We start from the raw sequence: 14,659 nt of genomic DNA, 5'->3' as shown, positions 1-14,659 counted from the left end.
TGGGAGGGTGGGAGCAGCACCCCTGTGCAAACCCCAGTGGAACAGCTGGTCGACCGAGGCCACACTCGTCAGGAGCTGCTGGGGCCTTCGGGAGAAAGGCTGATGGGGTCTCATAAGAATAGATGAAGCCCACATCATCTTACCCCCTAAAAAGGGACAATCAGGCATCGGGTGCCCCTCCCCAGGCTTCCTGCTGCTGGGATGAGCTTGAGACTCTTTGGTTCTCGCCTGTCTTCTCTCCTGGGTCATGGGGGACAGTGAGACAGACCCCCAGTGATTATAAAACCTGGCTGGACACACCAAGCTCTTAGCCACAGAGGTGCCCTCCCACCGCGCTCCCCCGGCACTCTGGCTTGCCTGTGGGGAACCCTGTGATGGATGTTTAGGCCGAAGGTGAGGCTGCTCACTCCCCACACCCAGGGGGTGGGGTGTGTGTGGCTTTGGGGTGCAACCCGCCCTAGAGACAGGTGACGTCCCACGTTCCCTTGCACCTGCCCATGCCCCAAGCAGGGCCAGGCTGGCTGGCAGTGCTGACGCGTTCCAGACGCTGCAGTGTAGCCGCTTAATGCACTCCAGGCAGATAGAGACAAAGTAGTTTGCAAATCAAGGTCAATGGATTCATTTATTGATCAAAGAGCTGCCTCTTACTTTCCCTCCCAACGAAGAGCCTTGCCTTTCTTTGTCCTCAAAAGTCAGCCCAAGGTTTCTGCGGAGAAGGGGATTCCACTCTGCTAGAGCCTGTTGGCACCTGGAGCTAGCTGCCCCGGCCACTGGTCCTGGGGTCCGAGCCAGGCCTTGCTGTGGGCAGACTCTGTCTGCCCAAAGCCCCAGAAGTGGATTGCTCTTCTTCTCCACAAAAAGGAGCCTCTGTCCTCTTTGAACCCCCTCTGCACCCCTCCTCCCCAGGGCCCCACACCGGAGGGTCCTACCCAAGGCTCCATGCCGCTGGCTGTCCCATCTTAGAGCCTGAGCCTCTCCCAGTACGAACCATCAGCCACTGTCCATGGTGACCACTGGTCAATCCCTCTCACACGCTGGTGTCAGCCATTCGTTATTCATTCATTTATTCATGGAGTGCCCAATTTGATGAGACAAGATTGAGTATGGCTTTGGTGAGAAAAGAAGTCCCCACTGGACCAGAAGCTGGGGCCTGGCTTGGGGCACACTGGCCACTCACTGGCTATGTGACATGGAACACACTGCTTAGCCCCTCTGGTCTGAGTTTCCTAACCTTAAATGGGGGGTAATTGCAAAATAAAAAGTCGTTATTTTTCCACTTTAGGGAAGAAAAGAGTCAATGAGATGATTCGTAAAATGTTAGCATAGACACTAGACTAGCTATTATCGAAGTAGAGCAGAGAACAGCCAGTGTTGGCGAGACTGTGGAGAAACTGGCACGGCCGCCGTGGGGGACAGGATGGGGGCTCCAGACGTCGGAACCAAGCGGTCACACGGTCCTGACCGCACTTCTGAGCATGTACCCAAAGAACTACAGCGGGGTCTTGAACAAACACTGCACACACGTGTGCACAGCAGCGTGTCCACAAGGGCTAAAGGCGGAAGCAGCCTAAGTGCCCCTGGACGGAAGAGGGAGAAACATGGTTCCATCCACACGGTGGCATGTTATTCAGCCTGAGGAAGGAGGGGCGTCCTGACACCTGCTGCAACACTGATGGGCCTTGAGGATGTTATGCTGAGTAAATAAGCCACTCTCAAAAGGACAAGTACTGTGTTATTTCACTCACCTGAGGTCCCCAGAGGAGTCAGATTCACAGAGACAGGAAGTAGCCAGTGGGGGCCGGGCTGGGGAGGGGTGGGTGTCAGTGCTTAATGGGGACAGAGTGTCAGTTTGGGGAGACGAGAAAGTCCTGGAGACAATGGAGGTGGTGGCCACACAACAGGGTGACTGCGCCTAATGCCACTGAGCTGGCACCTAAATGTGGCTGAGATGGTCAGTGTTACGTTGTGTGTGTTTTTCCACAATAAAAGTGCTGACACAGCCTGACAGAGGGTCAGTCCCAGTGACTGGTGTCTTTTGAGATCTTGGACCATGAGTTCTTGCCAGAAGAGGGGATGGAGCTTGTGCCCAGAGAAATCTATAAGCCACGCAGTGTGACTCTGAAAGGACACGTGGCTGAGAGGTGAGGAGGGGCGTGCGGTGAGTCAGGCACTTATCTGGGGACCTTGGAACATCTCCCTCCCTGGGTGCTAGGTTCCTCACCTGTAAAATGGGGTGATAAGGGTGCCTACCTCTTCCATGTGGGGACTCAGAGAATCCACGAAGCTTTGACCCCCGTCGCTGTTGGCCGTTTGGGAAGCAGCGGGGAGGAGAGTGAGCTTACCTGCGCGCCAGCTCCTGGAAGGCTGCCAGGTAGGACTAGATGAGCGAGTGTGAGCGAGGGCGGGCTGCTGGCCATGGGGAAACACCTGTGATTCTGCCAAAACCTCCTAGAGAAATAAGTTCCTGCGTATTGTCACCTTCCTTTCACACACTTCACGTGGGCCAAATAAAGAGGCTGATGTGTTAACGACCCAGTTCCCAAGTAGCCTCTTTTACAAGGAGCTGTTTGTTCAGGCTCAGACTTCACCCCAGGAAATGACACGTGCTGCCCTCGTCTTTATTGTTAATTCACTCCGAAGATCCTGCCCGACTGCACCGTGCCGCCCTGCGCTGCGTGCATGGCCAGTCCCAGGAGCTCAGAGACTGTAGCACAAAAGGCAGGGGGTACTCCTGTGCCACTGAGCCTGTGCTTGGGGCTTTTTTGAGCAGCGGCACCTGGTGTCACCAACGCTCCCTCCTGGACGGCTCCTTGGTCCTCCAGACGGCTCTTCACTCTGGTGGAGGTTTGTGCCTTTAGTTGGAGCTGCGGACCCCTGCTCACCACAGCCCTTTGTGCCCCGCGGTTTCCAAAGTGCTGTTACCTGTCTCACCCTGCTAAGCGTCCCCAGACAGAAGGAAGCCCAGTGCTTAAATCTATAAATATCTGTGAAAAAGGGACAGAGAGTACGCGCTCAGCAGACTTCTGAGATGGCTGGGGATTGGGAAAGGAGAGGCAGAGACTTGCCACCAACAGAGGAGGGTAGTGGGCCCTGCTCGGGGAAAGAGTCGCCCCCTGAATAAAGGTGATGTGGCTCACAGGCAGGTAGGGAGGCAGACACCCCTTGAACATAAATGCCACGTGAGTGACACAGGAGCAGGGAGCAGTGGGTAAGGCCTAACCCCGGATGGCAGGGCAGGATTTGCTCCCACTGGCCTAGGAAGTGTCCCCTTAGTGAGTGGTGGGAGGAAGGCCTCAAGGCTGGGGGCGGCCCCTGCCCAGAACCAGAGGACACTGTGCCCAGCAGCCGATAGGACACCAGAGGTGGGGTGGGGTCCAGGCCTGTGTGGGGACAGGACACCCCCGCCTCTCTGTGTTCCCTGCCACACACACTGACCACTGTCAGCAGGTTGGCTAATTTCCGAGATGGGGAATTTGTCCGCATGGCCCGTGAATTGGCCGCTCTTGGGCATGTGTCCTTTCCTGGCAGGAGGGCGTTAGAGAGGAGAAGTAGGCATGCAGCACTGTGTCTTCCATAGGCTTCTGGCAGAACAGTTTAAGTTGATGTGAGTTGGCTGTCTGCCCACGAAGGCAGATTGTCTCCCGTGGTCTGGAGAAGAGTGATAGGCACAGGTCCTGAGTGCAAAGGAGCGTCAGAGTGGGGGCCTTGCAGGGGGGTAGTAGAGGGACCCAGGGGGCCTGGGAGCCCCTGGGATCTGGGCTGGGGGAGGGGCTAAAGGAGATGGTTGGACGTGGGGGAGAACCTGTTCACGCTCACACCAGGTCCAGTGGGCAGGATGAGGGCACGAGCTTGGGGGTCAGAGGTCGGGATCAGCAGAGCTGAGCCCGGGGACCAAGCTGCCTCACGACTCAGGCCCTGCCACCTCTGTGCCTCCCCTTCCAGGGCCCACAGGACAGCGGGAGCCCCGCCTGGGCATGAGGAGGGGAGAAAGGTTCCAGGGCACTCAGACCCGCCACCCGCTCAGACCTCGTCCTCGCAGCCCTCTGGGTGCCAAAGCGTGGTTTTGTGACCCACGTCCTTTAAGGCCCAAGCCTGGGTTTGAGGAGGGACCAAAGGCAGGGCTGCAGCACCCACAGCCCCGTTATCCAGCCCTGCCACTGGACATTTAGTCCATTTCCACCCTTTTCATTTTAACACAATGTCGTGAGGAGCGGTGCTGTGCCTGGATGTGTGGGCATGGCCACCATTGCGTGCTAAGACCAGACCGCTGGGCGCGGGACCTGGTGTGGACGGGGCCACTCTGTGCTGAGATGTGGGACTTTCCATCAGAGCCTCAAGAGACAGAGTCTGTCTCAGATTTAATGGTGGGATTTTAGGCACAGCCAGAGGGCTGGAGTACAGACTTCTTCACTTGGAAAAGCTCCACTTTAATCCCATTTGTCACAGGTGAGGCAGCTCCCAGCCAACTTCTCCCCAGTGACAATGTGGATGGGACATTTCATTTCTGCTGCCTCGGGGGCTGTGGCAGGGTTGGGTGTGGGGTAGGTTGGCTCCAGCCAGAACTCACAGTCTGTTGGCTCAGTTCCCAGCAAGGTGAATGCTCAAGCTGGCGCACAAACAACCCCTGCCATTCCCTCTACGTCCACAGGACTTGGCAAGCCATGATGGACACACTCGGGGTGGTTGGGACATGGCAGATGCAATTCCTGAACATGGCCTGTGCTGGAGGGACGGCCAAAGCCCACCGTTACATACTGCCGGCTACCCTCACTGAATCCCGCCGAGCTTCAGAAGCTCTGGAGAAAGCCGACCTGGAGCCGGTGCCCCGAGGGTTCTGGCAGCTGCCCCCTTGGACGGACAGACTGTGCTGGCTCACTCGTGGCCACATGGCCATGCTAACCGCTGACCAAGGGCCCACCAGGCGCCCTGCCCCACCTGGCCCCACGCTCTGTGGCTGCAGAGCCTGGGAGCAGCACAGTTACGTGGCCTGTCCACGTGGCCTGTCTTCGGAAGGAAGTCACAAGCACAGCCCACAGTTGCAGAGCGGGGAGTGGGGCCGGGACAGTGGCCCATGTTATTTGGAATTCTGCAGGAGAGATGTCTCCTCTTCCCCACTTATCGATTGATTCAGTCATTTCCCATATCAGTGTGGACTCGCATATTTATTTTATACTTTGAGATGGAACCTGACACGACTTTATTTTGTTGTTCAGTTGTCCACTTTCGGCCACTGGGAGCTCTTTCCAGTTGGCTCTGTACCCTGATGACAGACCCCCATCATCGTGGGTGTGTGTGTGTGTGTGTGTGAGTGTGTGTGTGAGTGTGTGTGTGTATGTGTGTGAGTGAGCGAGTGTGGTGTGTGAGTGTGAGTGTCTCGTTGCCTCCTGGCACTATCACGTGCTCCCGTCTCGTCTTGCCCAGCCCTAGAATCAGCCCTTTCCCCAAGGAGCCCTGGTCCTCTGGATGGGGATGGGGTGAGAGACCACGGTCCGGGGTGAGCTGGTTGTCCTGGGGAGGGGCTGTTCCCAGGCCCTCTCAGCTACAGAGCAAGGAGGTGTGGGTGTGCCCCAACCGCGTAGGTACACAGGTCTACACACCTTTCTAGACTTGGCCTCTGTGCTCTGAAGGAACCATGGAAGGTCTCAACACAGTAGAATGAGAGCCCTGGCAGCCAGGTAGAGAATGGACCAGGAGAGTGAGGTTGGAGCCAGGGAAACCTGAGAGGACATTTTGACCTTCACCTTGGGGGAGAAAGGAGGTTGTCTGAACGCAGCAGTTATGATGGGGAAGGCAGGGAGTGGGTGGGGCTCATGGTGCCTGGGAGCTAGGGGGACACGTCTGGAAGTGGTGGGAAAGGCAGGGGGTGGGGAGCTGGCCAGAGTGGTCCTGGGGAGAATCGGGAGACACTCTCCAATCTGAGGATGAGGGTGCCGCGTTCAGCGGGAATCACACCGGTCCAGGGTCCCAGGTGAGGCAGACCCTCCTGGGGGAGCCGCAGCAAGCAGGGGCACGTGAGTCTCTGAGTCTGTGAGGGGGGTTCCTGCACGCGGGTGGGGCTGGCCGCAGCGACCTTAAAGACTGTGTGACCTTGGGATGTACGTAGCCTGTGTCCTCTTTGTCCTGCGGAGGTCTGTGTGTTTTAACAAATTCATAGTCGTGTATCTACCAGCACAGAGCCATCGAGAACAGTTCCATGACTCAGAAAGTCCCCCATGCTGTCCTTTCAGTGTCAACCTCTCACCTGCCAGTCCAGCCCAGGCAGCCGCTCATCTCTTTTCACCCCCACAGTTTGGTTCTTTTCCAGAGTTTCATACAAAGTGTGCATGGCCACAGTGGTTGATGCAGTCGGCTCCCAGGGCACGGCTGGCTACAGACCAGGCGCCTGGCCCACCTGACAACCCCACGAGGGAGGCAAACCTGGCCCCCTCCACCCCCCGTGTAAAGCTTTCTGGGACCCTCTGCTCAGCAAAGTGCATGTCGGCTGCGTGAGTGCTAAGATGAGACGGTGACATGGATTTGTCACAAGCTCTGGGAACAAATGCTCTTCACAGTTCTTAAAAAACACCAAAGCCAGTGACAGGGGAGGCGGTGCCAGCAAACACCTCCTCAGCCCTCACTTTGAGGCTTGTAGGTCAATATTTCCATTTCAAGGAGGCAGCTGTCAGGTTTTGCCTGTTAAGGGGTGGGGGGCGTGGAGAGCAGCTGGCAGGCCCTGCCCAGCAGAGCCCTGGCTCTGGCCGCGGCCAGCAAAGGGACAGGCGTCCATTAGGAACACAATACTGAACGGACCCAAGTCACCAAGGGCAGCCAGGGAGCTGCCTGTGACAGGAAGCAGAGGGACAGCCCAGGCTCTCGTCTGGAGAGTGCTCTCAGGGCTGCTGGGCGTTGTGGGTCCACCTGTGTGGCCGGGGTGGAAGGGGGGCAGCAGCAAACCGTGGTCCCAGGAGCTCTGGGATGTACCTACCAGAGGCATGCCAGGTGGGGATGGCGGTGCGGCTCCCAGTTGTTTACTGTCTTCCTGATTGGTAAAGTAACACAGCACTAATAGAAAACTTAGAAAACACAGCAGACATGGTGGAAGGATGAACATGAGAGCTCATAAGCTGACCCTGCAGACACAGTAGCTGTAGCTGCCGTGGCCCGTGAGCCATGTTAGGCTTACGTGCCAGGCACCGCACGTCATCTCCTCACCCTCCAAGGCCTCTAGGAGGTTCCCTTAATCTTCTGAGCCCCACTGCACCAGGGAGGAGACTCGGAGCCAGAGGGGAGACCGCCTGTCCATGATCGGCACCTGGGAACACATGCTGAAGCCTGGAGTGCAGCCCAGGCCGGCGAGCCCTCCCGCCTCAGCCCACGTCACCTCTCTCTGCTGCCCTCAGAGCTCAGTGCACTCTGTCCAGTACCTTTCCTACGTGTGTGTGTGAGAGAGACCGAGAGACAGAGAGTGCTGAGGTCACGTTGCATGTATTAAAGTGTGTCTTTTGCTCACCATGCACTATCCCAACATTTGTGCAGGCTCCCAGATACACTGGGCAATGTCCCAGGAGGTGCTGGCCAGGGGCTCTGTTCTTGTCTGATCTCTGGTGACGTCCTCTCTCATGGTGTGAGGCCTCACCGCAACGCTGTGTGCTCTGACTTCTGGGCTTCCTTCCTGCACAGCGACGGGTGCCCCCGAGAGCCTGCAATAGAGAGATGAGACCGGCCACCTCCCGGGAAACCTCTCGGTCCTCGGGTGCCAGGGAACAAACTTTGGGAAATGCTTCACGAAGGGGCTCACAGCTTCCGCCTCTGACGCCCCTTCCTGAAGTGTATGCACTTGGAGAGAGTAATGCTAAACCCTGAGACCCGCAGGCATTGAGAGTGGGTTAGGCGGCATGGAGGGCCCCTGTCGGGAGAGAAGTCCAGGTGATGCTTCTCAGCGTGCAGAGGGGAGGTTCTGAGGGTCTCCACAAACGTAACGTGATGACCGTGAGCTCCACGGTCCAGGAGCGAGGTCCAGCCATCTCCAATCCTAGGAAGTGAGCCCTTGGCTCCCGTCCCAGGCTCTCTAGGCAGAGAAAGCGTGAGCGCCTGGCCCTGGGGCAGTGGGGTGGTGGGAGGGGGAGGAGGCACAAGCCAGGCCTTCTCCTTCCTGGGCAGCCCTGCTGACCACCTCAGCCCAGCAGGGAGCCCACACCCCAGTGAAGGAGGGGCCTCCACACAGCAATGCTGTTGGGTCACAGCCTTCGGAGTGGCTGGTACTCAGGTGGGGAGCCCCCGCCCTGGGCTGGGCGGTGATGGGGCAGCTGGCTGGGATGTCAGAGGGTCTATGCTTCTCTCCCCTGAGACTCAGTTTCCTCACATCTGAAAATGGCAAGTTGACTTTCAGGATGCTCTCAGCTCTGACCAGGAGGCCGACACCAGGAGAACGGGGGGTTTCCAGGGGCCGAGACCCCTGGGGCTCTGCCTTCAGTGCCCTGCTGCCCACCCGTCTCCGGGGTGTTGTAGGAAGCGGGCAGGGGGCTCCTAGGCAGAGGCTCGGCAGCAGCGTCAGCAACGGGGGAGGGGTGGAAGGTGGAGGGTGGAGGCGCAGGAGGGAAGGAACCTGAGTTCCTGGTGCAGTGGGATCGTCCCAGCCGAGGGGACCCAAGACCAGGGCCACAACCAGGTCTGCCTCCTCTTTACAACCGAAGCCTGACTGTCTCCCATCCGTCTCCGGGGTCTTTCCTGGATGAAACAAGACAAAAGTTGTGCCCGTGCTTCTGTAAGCCCTGAAGCATTGCGCAAACGTGAGCTAATATTTCTATTTTTGCTATAATTATTGTTATTCCACGTGCACAAAGATGAAGCATGGCCTGTCGGGAGGCTCCGATCTGCTGAGAAAGCCTCAGATTTTAGCCCGAAAATGCTTTGAAATCTGCAGAGGAAAGCGGCTTATAACCAAAGCATTTGATTATGATTGTGTTTGAGTTAATACACGTAAGACCTGACTTCGTACAGAAAAAAGCCACCCATAAGAAATTAAGTCAGGCTCTCCCCACCCTCCAGTCCTGGCTGCGTGCACACGCTCCAGGGCTTAAGAGAGAAAAGTGCAGAATCTAATCAGAGAGAGGCTTTCTGGAAATTCTGGCCCAGCAGGCAGCCAACAAACCACCTTTTCCCTCTAATAGGATGGAGCTTAGGAGAAGGGAAGTGTGAATTGCTGCGTGATGCCCTTCCAAGCCCAGCTCCCACCGGCTGCTCGCTGGCGTCCCAGCCAAGGCTGGCTGGAAGGTCAGACCCCACTGGCCCTGTGCCCGCTGGTGCCTTGAGCCAAGGTCAGAGAGGTCGGCAGGGACTGGAGCAGGAGTCAGAGGTTCCCGCATGCGTGGCAGGGCCACCCTGCACCAACCCCAGACACCCTCCAGGACACCCAGTGAGCTCTCCTGACCCCCACCCAAGTCCTCTAACTCGGGACTGCTGGCGACACAGGGCACTTACGGCGAGTCAAAGAATCGAAGGGTCTGGCGGGGGGTGGGGGCAGGCCCCAGTTTGACAGACTCTAAAGCCCTGGCGCAGAGTAGGGGCTCAGTAAATGATGATGGCAGTGGTGGTGGCACCTACTCTGTGTCACGTCCTGTCTTGGTAAGGTCAGTGAAGTTGACAAATGGAGAAGATGGTAGTTATAGGAATTTATCACCCAAATCACATAGTTTGTGGTGACACAGCCATGGTCTGACCTCCTCTGTCGCTGACGTGCACACTTCAGCAAGTGGCTTCAGTTCTCTAAACACGTGTTCACCTAACTGCACAAGGAGGGCCGTGGTGAACCTGAAGTACGTTGTTAGCTATCCTTACGGCTACTCACAGGTTGTCTGCGGCCCCAGAGCGAATTCCCTCCCTCTCTACACCCTGGAAACCCGGCTGTGAGGTATAAGTGATGGCAGGCAGGGCCCCTCCCAGGCTAGCTCAGAGGGCATGAGGGAAGGAGGCCCAAGCGATGGCCTAGCCGGGACTTCAGAAGTGCAGAGGAAAGAGCAGGTGACCTGCTCGCCACCAGGAAGCCCAGCTTTGGACGCTTTTGTAGGGGGCTGTCGGGGTGACTCTGACATCAAGAACGGAAGGAGAGCCAGGCTGGCTGCTGGCTGCCCCGTCTTTCTTCCCTAATTAAGGACTAGAGGGAACGGGAACATTGCCCTGTAATTCAGCCCCTGCGCCCCTTCTTTGTCAGTTTAATTAAATTGGGGCTAGCCAGGTTTAGACAGCTGCCGTTATCAGCACTAAAGCACGGCCCGTTTTAGGGTACAGGCCCCTTGAAAGTGAAGAATGGGAGGACTGGGAAATAAATATTTGCAAAGGGCAGAGAAGCCATGGGATCGCGGCCTGGGCTTCATTAGGCTGGATTCGAGCTCCGTTTGTCTCCATCCCTCGCCTCTGACTTAGTGGGGCCGCGGAGCAGGAGCCCAGGCTGAGGCCCCACGGGAGGGAGGAAGGTCAAGTGCAGGAGGGGCCGGCAGGCCTGCAGAGAAAGGCCGGCCAGGAGGCACCTGCTGGGAGCAGGAGGCTCGTGAAGCCCCAGACGTTGTGCCTGGCTTTTAATTGTTTCCCCTTTTTGGGGAGGGGGGTCATAGACCCATCTTGGGACCCTCTGAAGGTGGTGGCTCCCACATAAAAGGTAATAAATGCATCATTATGGCATTTCAGGGGACTCAAAGGGCCCAGGGAAGGGCCGGGGCGTCTGTCATAGGAGATGCTACTGATAAAATATACCTTCTTTGCCAAAGTAAAAGTAACTTCACAGAAAAGAAAGCCAGCCAAACGACTTCAGCCAGGTGCTCAAGGACAACACCAGCAGTGACGAGTCACGGTAGCAGCAGGTGCCTGGTACGACGTGGTGGGACGGGCCCTCACCTCTGCGGTCTTCCCCCCATCACCTAGTACCCCGTCTAACCCGAGACTGAGAAAACTCGTGACTGGTGAACACGCGGTTCCCAGAGCCACTCACATGAGAAGCACACCAGACAGACCCCAAAGGAGGGTCATTCTACGAAACACCTGACCGGACCAGCAAGGTCATCCAAAACAAGGAGAGTCTGGGAAACTGTCCCAGCCCAGACGAGCCCAAGGGGATGGGACCACTAACTGTCATGTGGGTCCCAGAGGGCGTCCCAGGACAGACAAGGATGGTAGGGGACATTAGTGACATCTGAGGCAAGTCTGAAGTTTAGTCACTAGTAGTGTTGAGCCAATGTGGCTTCTTGTTTGTGACACATGGACAGGGAAACCAGGTTAGGGACCCACAGGGACGCTGGTTGGTCTTTGTGACTCTGGTAAATCGAACACTAGCCTAAAATACGTGGATTGAAATATGTTTACATCCACACATACCCGCACTTCTTCCCAGGCTGACATTGGCAGCAGAGGAAAACCGCTCTTCCAACAAGAATCACTTTCTCATGATCTTCTCTCCAGAGGTGAAGGGACCCAGGAAATATTGTTCCTTCCCAAAGCCCCTGATGTCACCTCTGCGATTGGGACCTAAAACTCTCGTTGATCATCTCCAGCGGCCTTCGCTTTGTGGTAGTTATTTGCTCCTTATCACGTCCTACCTGTCCCATCAAACGCGTACGTGGGATCTGATTACATTTTTTAAATAAGTAAATGTTTAATTAAATGCCTACAAAGTGGAACATATGTCAACTTCATTAATCGATAGATTTACTATTTATAAAAATTTCTCTACATTTGAAAAATGAATCGAAAGTAACATTTCCTCCTTTGCAATTCTTTTTTATAATTATACCTGATTCTTTGTGTGTGTGTGTGAAGTCTTGTTTAGTTTTTTTATTCCCATCCCCCACCCTCTCCCCTTCAACAATTGTCAGCTTGTTCTCTGTGTCTATGGGTCTGTTTCTGCTTTGTTTTGTTTGTTTGTTTTGTTTTTTTATGTTCCACATAAAAGTGAGATCATACGGTCTGATCATCTCAGTCTGACTTATTTCACTGAACATAATGCCCTCTAGGTCTGTCCACGTGGCCGCAGATGGCAGGATTTCCTTCTTTTTATGGCCGAGGAATGTTGCATGGGAGGGACCTGCTTTGTCGCATGGCTAACGTTTGGTGGGGCCTGGATGTGTGCTCTGCACTGGCCCCTCACTTTGTGCTCAGCGCGAGGCTGGCACTAAGCTTATTCTCATTTAATAAATGATGAAATGGAGGCATGTGCTATCGAGAACTTGCCTCACGTGGACCTGTGGGTGGGTTTGCCCAGGGCCTGAGACCTATAGGAGGCAAGGCCACCAAGGGCTGGCTGGGGAGGCCAGGCCCTCAGCTTCAAGGAAAGTGGAATTAAACGAGGATGGACAAACACATGTCAGACCTGCAGAGTCCCGGGCCAGCCCAGCTCTCGGAACCGGAGCCTGGGGCCCAGGAAGCTGCATGTTAGTGAGCGCCCGAGAAATCCTCAGCCACCTGCCCTGGGCTGTGAGCCACCAGCCGACTGGATTCGGTCCAATTGTCCTCTGGAGACATTTCCGTCCAGCTTCGGTGACTTAGGTGGACGTCGCTCTCCCATGTCCTTCCATGCCCCCTTCCCCACATGCCATGGGCTGTCACTGCCTGCACACTGCAGGCAGGACCTTTGGGGGCGAAGGGTTTGGTGAGGGTGTGTGCTGACCCTCCCTCCCCGCCCTGTCCTGGTGAGATCCAGAGTCGCCTGCCCCGGAGACAGTACCGTGCACAGCCCTCCCACGCAGGACAAATCTTCCCTGTGTCCCCGCGCCCCCCAGGACAGCTTGCTGCAGCCCCAGTCTCTGCCAGGTCCCTGATGCACTCGTTACAGGTAGGGCGTCTGGAACCTGCGAGAACAGCTGTGACTGCCTCCCTAATGAGGACACCCAGTAAGCGGCTCCCTTTCTTGGAATATGTGTACATTTTTTTGGCTCCCTCTGTGCTTTCTAGCTCTTTGTCAAAGACAATTTCATCTCTTTTCTTTGTCTCCTGTCTTAGTAACATCGTGGGGGGTGGTTGTCATTTCCTTTGTTAAGCCATGGGTTCTGTGGTTCTGGGGGAGGGGACAATGGCCTTGGTGGCCCTGCTCCCTGGTCGGCATCCTGACATCTCAGCCTCCCAGCGCACACCCCAGCTACACCCCACAGAAGCCTGCCCTTGTCACGGAACCCTTCCCATGACACAGCCAGTCAAGGCTGCGAGGCTCTCTGTTCATGCTCAGTGGAGGATAATTTCAGCCAAGCAAACAATATCTTTGTGACAAGGAATCTTTACGATCCCAAAGAAAAATAATAATTGCACACTGCATCTGTTAGTAAGCCTATTTTTGGAGAACTTTTCTGGTGCGCTTAATCCCACCTTAACCATTGGCGATAAAAAGTGGTGCATTTTTGCACCTGCAAAGCTAAAACCCCAGCAAGATTCTGGGTTTGATTTATCTATTCAGGGCAAGCGGATCCCCAATGTCAGGTTCACTTGCTGTTATCTACAACTTGCAGAGAAAGTCCATTAAGTCTCAGAATCGGGACAGTGGAGTTAGATCCATGCTGAGGGTGACAGCTGCCTTCAATCTAAGTGCCCACGACAGTCCAGGCAGCTGGCGGTTTTGGGGCCAGGAGGGGAGGCACTACAGGACCCCTGCAGGAAGACTGGTATCCTGGGTGTGGGCTGCCCAGGGTGAGGGTCACCTTGCCTGACCCTGGCTAGTGCAGCCCAGAGCCCGCGGGAGACCAGAAGGTCTAACCAGGGAGACACAGGTCATTTCTCCACTGGCCTGAGGAGGAAGGGCTGGGCGGTTTGCCGCGTCTGTCTGGTCCTGCTTCATTTGTGGACGTGCCTCAGTGGTCCATCTACGTCAGCTTTCCCCCACCCCCGCCCCTAGTTTCATGTTCATATCCCTGGGAACTTTGAAAGCCACCAATGTTTGGGTCCCATCCCCAACTCTAAAGGTGTGGCCGGTATGGGGTTTGCTCAGAGCCCCCTGGGTGCTGCTAACGTGCCAGCAGGTAGAAGGCCTGGGAGGACAGGGGAGGCAGCCTTCTCTCTCTGGATGGTTCCCTCTGGATGGGCTCTCAGACACCCGTATCAGAATATTTCCCCCGTGCTGCCCTTCGCAGAGGCCTGTAATCCAGGGAGAGACTCCCATTAACTGTGCACCTGAGAGAGAAGTCAGGTGTGGCCCCTTCCTCCTGCCTCTCTTTAGCCCCCACACCCACCCATGGCCACCTGCAGGTCAAAGTTAGTCTCCCACTATTGAAGCCTGGCCTTCTCCAGGCCCCCCCCTCCATGTGCTGGCCACCATGCTGGGTCTGATACCCCGACCCTCCCCTGACACCGGGCGGGTTGTCAGGACTCAGCTTAGAAGCCACGTCCTGGGGAGACGCCCCCACCCCCACTCTCAGGCTGAGGCATGTTCCCACCCACCTGAACTGTGCCTTCCTGGCTCCAGAGGTCCACGGGCAGTGAGCAGGTATGTTCGTCCCCCGCACGCCCCCAACCTAACCTGCGCCTGGCAGGGGTAGGGCCTCCTATAGATTTACTGAATGGACAGAAATGGGCCTATCTGGCAAAGTTTTGATCCCAGAAATGGCCTCAGGGCGCAGGGGGGTGAGCAGGTAAGAGGGCTGTTCTGTCCTCTGCTCCCTCCTGACCCACCAGCTGTGGGCAGAGCCCCTCCCTGGCCTGGTCCACA

This window comes from Rhinolophus hipposideros (genome assembly GCF_964194185.1).
Source record: "Rhinolophus hipposideros genome assembly, chromosome: 11".
Classification (NCBI taxonomy): domain Eukaryota; kingdom Metazoa; phylum Chordata; class Mammalia; order Chiroptera; family Rhinolophidae; genus Rhinolophus; species Rhinolophus hipposideros.
Note: the sequence above shows the minus strand (reverse complement) of the source record.